This window comes from Crocuta crocuta, unplaced genomic scaffold (genome assembly GCF_008692635.1).
Source record: "Crocuta crocuta isolate KB4526 unplaced genomic scaffold, BGI_CrCroc_1.0 scaffold41, whole genome shotgun sequence".
NCBI classification, from domain to species: Eukaryota; Metazoa; Chordata; class Mammalia; order Carnivora; family Hyaenidae; genus Crocuta; species Crocuta crocuta.
The window spans coordinates 7,743,285-7,748,512 of record NW_027529428.1 but is presented as its reverse complement, the minus strand read 5'-3'; the positions used below and the strand labels follow the sequence as shown (position 1 = coordinate 7,748,512).

The following is a 5,228-nucleotide window of genomic DNA, read 5'->3' as shown; positions in this document are numbered from 1 at the left end:
AGGAAAAGAGGCAAAACTACAAACCACTAAAATGTCCCATTCACTATGAAAGAGTTTACACCTCTGCATAGTTTAATGGAAATACCATGCAGAATTTTGTAAGGTTTTGTGAAGAATAAAATTGAACCACATCGGGGCTTCCAGAACCAGTTTCCATTCCTTGCATCAAGTAGGCAATGTCCTGAGGCACCTGTTCTGTAGTAGAGGTTACTCTAGTAACCCTTTTACTTACTGTACAGTTCTAGTACCTTCCTTTATTGTTTAGCTACCCTAGAATGTTGGGGATCTATGCATATCTATCTGTACAACTGATTCTGTATAAAAGAAATGCTGTAAATAGGCCTTCCTTGAATGCCAATACCTTTTTTTGAATGTCATAATGATCATATTTCTAGCATTAACTTCGTTTACAATTTTGGGACAGTCTGGAGCTTTCTTTCTTTTCTATTTCTTACTTTTATCCACAAGCCATATATAAACAGAAGAAGTCTTTTATTTTAAGGCAAGAAAATTGCTGGTAAAATATAAAAATAAAAATTATTCAGTACTGCATGGTGTTAAAATTTACAAATTTATATATAATTTTTCAATTGTCACAAGAATTCTAGTGAGTAGGCAGCTTAGGTAATACTACCTCTATTTTACAAATGTAGACAAGTTCAGGAGCACTGAGTGTCTCAGTTGAGCATTGACTCTTGATTTCAGCTAAGGCCATGATTTCACAGTTTGCAGGATCGAGCCTGGCGTCAGAGTCTGTACTGACAGTGGAGAGCCTGCTTGGGATTCTCTGTCTCCCTCCCTCCCTCTCTGCCCCCCCCCCCTTGCATGTGTGTGTGTGAAAGCACACACACACACAATAAATAAGTAAACTTAAAAAAATAAAGTAGGCAAGTTCAGGGATATTAAATACATCCCCAAGGTCACATAGTAACTAGTGATGGAGCTAGGATTCGAACTGAACACAATTTCTTACGTTTATTTTCTTTTGAAGTGTATACATTTTCATTTCACAGCCTGTTTTAACTAAAAAGAAGGGTGCCAATCACTGGTATCAGGACTGGGGTAGATAGGCCTGCATCCTTGAAAATCTACTGCAGTCTACTTTCTCTGGAAAAAGCAGTGCAAGCTAAAGAGGAAAAAAAAAAGGCTCTCCTTCCTTTTTTTTTTTTTTTTTCCCTCTGTGCTGTCGGCTAGGAGTTGGTTCAGCGAGTAGTTTTGCAAGACTTGTTTCACTTTGTTTCAGACAAGGCTGAGCCACTATTTCAAACAAAGGGCAACCCATTACTAACTTCTGGTTGCTAGGTGTGGCCTCCTTTCAAATTCTATAAAATCAGACGCACAAGGCTTCACTTCTAGTGTGAAACCTGCAGAGGAGAACCTCTCTTCAGTGCTTTGAAAGAAGAGGAAGAAAAAGGGTAAGTCTTAGTTTTCTTTTTAGTTAGTTTTGATTGTTCTGAAAACTTTTCCCATCCTGATGTTACATGTTACTGCTTCTCCAGGATTTATAGCTAGTTTAGTATGTATTAGTTTCTATGTGTTTAGGATGTTTTGATAAATCTTTCTGTAAAATCACATTGGATATTTATATGTTGGAAATTACAAATTGTAATGCTTTGTTTTATAAAGTTAAAAGTTTTACAAATATGGATGGTTTGCTTAATATTGGCTTGTTGTACTGTTGGTGAGTTACCATGGCAAAAAAGGAAAGAATGTGTTTTCCTCCTACGAGTTATACATTTCCAAGAGCTGTGGGTCTTACATGAAATCACGATGGAGGGTGGATACTGTAGGCAACCAGCACCGAACAGAGTGCTGGAGGGAAGTTTCTGGAAACTGTTTCAAAATGGCAGGACTATTTTCTTTTCTTTCTTCTTCTTTTTTTTTCTTTTTTCTTTTTTTTTTTGGTAAGAATTAAATAGATTCAGACCTCATAGGGATAATCATGCCCTTTGTAATTTACATTTGAAATTACGTTATGTCTATTCATGCAGTGTAAATAAATAAGAGGATCTGCTTATTAATCATTTCATTTAAAGAGGGTGTGGCCACATCCTTTTTCTTGTAGTCTCTGTCACAGACAGGTTTTTCAAGTGCGGATTTGAAAACCTAAGGGGAAGGAAAGTATTTTCTGGGTGGTGTCAGATAAGTTATTCCTGTAAATGCAGCTGTGTCCTCTAAAAATTATTTTACTTACTAGCATCTAGATTGTGAAGGAGAACTAAGGGCCGTAAAACTCCCTAGAAAAGCACCAAACAAATCTAAGGTGGAGTGTTTACTGGTGGTGGATGGATTTGCAGAAGTGAGAGAATTTGAATCATCCTGTATCCTGCTATTGTTCATTACAACTGTTCCTTCAAGAATTTGTCTCTTAGTCTATTTTGAATGGATTATTAATAAATTTAATTTAACAAATTAAATGCCCTTATACCTAATTTTTAATGCCCACTTGATTCAGAAGGAAGTGCTTTTTCTTGCCCTGTTTATGTGTAAAATTCTGTATGGACTTTGAACAAGTAATATGCCCCTCTGTCTGCAGAAATGTATTCTGCCAGCTAGAAGAGAAGGCACGTTGCAAAATGACTCAAATGTGGTAAAGCTCGGTTTTCATAATTCTAAAATGGCCTCGTCTCCAGAATTTCTGTCACCACCCTGGCCCCCAGGCTCAACCACACATGGCAGAGAGCCAAACTTTGATGGATGTTGACAAAATAGTTAATAATAACATTATGCAGAGTTTCGTGTTGATTAAATGCTTTCTCCACCCAAAGAACTGCAAAAGTTGCGTTCTGTAGATGATGTCAGTTTGCTGAGTCTCTTGTTCTTAATCTTCTCTAGACCCTGGAGCTGTATTTAAAATCAGAGCTAAACAGCTGAAAGGGTGGACCTACTAGTTTTCAGTGATAAACCCAAAGCAGTTTTTAGGGTAGGTGAGTTCGTCTTTCTTTAAAACAGGATACATTTTTAACAGAAAGATCAGAACAGATACAATTTATATAATACCTTCCTTAATGATGCTAATTTCTCCCACCTCCTTCCTCTCGAGATGAAATTTAAGATAGGCACCTCACAGCTATTATGCATTTTAGATACTATTTATTCCAACAGTCATTTTTTAAAAAAATAAATGAAGACCCCTGGAGAAGTTAAATGCTTTCTTGAGGCCATACAGTGAGTTAAAGGGAATCAAAATAGGGCTCAGAACTCAATTCTTATTTTATATCCTATAGCTATGGGGAAGCTTTGGTTAAATGTATAGATATGTTTCCTAAATAATTAGCACTGATCCTAAATATACTAAATATTTATTATTTATATACTAAATATACTAAATAGAAGAGCGTAATGAATAGTGGGTTAGCACTTGCCTCATGGAATCTTCTGGGGCATAGAAGTGATAATACCAAATGGTAGGGGCGAATATAGGGGGAAAGGCCGATGTCTTGGAAGAGATATAGAACTTCACCCGAGAGTTGAACGGTTGAAAATTTTCTGGAGGATGTGAAGAGGTCTATGCTGAGTCCTTTTGGAAGCAACAATCCGGCAAGGCAAGCGAATATGGAGGAAGAAACAGCATTCCAGGCAAAGGACACACCCTCTCCAAAGGCCTAGGAAAACATTCATGAGACTACCTTTCATAAAATGGTTCTTTATGAATGAGTCATACCGTTGTGTAGTCTAATTGCTTCCTTCACACCAGTAGATATGGGAAGGGCTCATGAATATATATATATATTCAAGGGAAAAACTGAGCACAAGCCAAAACTTTGAAAAATAAACCCCCAAGGGCTAGGGTAAACCTTGTCACAGTCTCCATGGGCTCACTATAAATGAAGCTGATGCTCAAATGTGAGCTCTTAAAAAATAACGTCACTCACTGTCTTTTTGGTTGTAAGTTTAAAAGAATTTGCAATCCTTTAGAATCAGAAGGTATGGATTTATGTATGACTTGACGCTTGACAACTTCTGTCTAGAAAACTGCCAGAAAATTGCACTGTTTTTCCCGGGTAGAAAATAGGAATGAGGATGCTGTTCTATGCAAGGGCTGGTTGCTGCTAGTATCATTGGATAACTCTGATCATTCTAGATTGTCACAAGGACTCATAACAGACTATAAAAATCAGCTCCTTCTGTTTACAGGTCTTGGAAGTACCTTTTCATGAGGCCAACCGAGATCGACTTTGTGATTTAAAAAAAATTTTTTTAATGTTTTATTTATTTCTGAGAGAGAGAGGCAGCGTGAGCAGGGAAAGGTCAGAGAGAGAGGGAGACACAGAATCTGAAACAGGCTCCAGGCTCTGAGCTGGCTGTCAGCACACAGCCCGATGTGGGACTCAAACCCACAAACTGTGAGATCATGACCTGAGCCAAAGTCGGACGCTTAACCGACTGAACCACCCAGGTGCCCCGTGTGATTTTTTAAAAAGAAACAACAAACAAAAAACCTTTCTTTTGTAATAATTTCAAACCTTCAGAAAAGTTTCAAAAATATTGCACAGAATTACCGTATGCTTTGTACCCAGATCCCACGATAGTTAGTATGTCACATTTGCTTTATCTTCTTCCTCATTCCACCCTCTATTTTTTCTGTAACATTTGAGAGAGCACTACAGACATAATGGCCCTAAGCCTCTAAATTGCTTCTGTCTCTCTGTATTAAAAAACAAGGACACAGCTGTTGTGCAGTTTTCGAGAAACCAGGAGATTAACTTTGATACAAGCTTTAGTGTTCTCAGATTTTGAGTTGGCCCAGTTACTAACATACCATTTCCCGAATACCTTTATCTTATAGTGCAGTAAGCAAGGATCTTGCATTCTGCCTAACATCTTGGACATACTTTTTATGTGTATTTACCCTCTTTAATTCCTTGCTGAATGAGATGAAGAGAGCTCTCTTATGATACATAAATATACACAAAAATGCTCATCTCTAGAAAGTCACACACTTATTCATAGATAAATGAGATTGGTAGGCAGTACATGTTCACAAACAGATCATTTACTAGAAGAACTCTGAAATACTGTTAATTTCCATATAGGTCAACGTATGTATAAATGGCCAATTTCATCTTCAAATTAGATGATGTTAAGGACTGAGATCATCTTGGTTTCAGAGCTCATTAGTACCCATAATACTAATAGTACTAATACTAATTAGTACCCATAGTACATAATCATATATATACCCATAATACATACATATATATGTATATATATACATATATATATAT

General features: G+C 37.0%; 1 protein-coding gene across 1 annotated transcript in view; it reads left to right on the top strand.

Moving 5' to 3' along the window:
* Positions 1 to 1,236: 1,236 nt before the first annotated feature.
* The window catches only part of ANXA1 (annexin A1), an 18,989-nt gene continuing 14,997 nt past the window's right edge, over positions 1,237 to 5,228 (top strand). The window contains exon 1 of the mRNA XM_077759379.1: positions 1,237 to 1,415. The gene's annotated coding sequence lies outside the window, so the exon portion shown is untranslated. The remainder of the gene's footprint in view (positions 1,416 to 5,228) is intronic.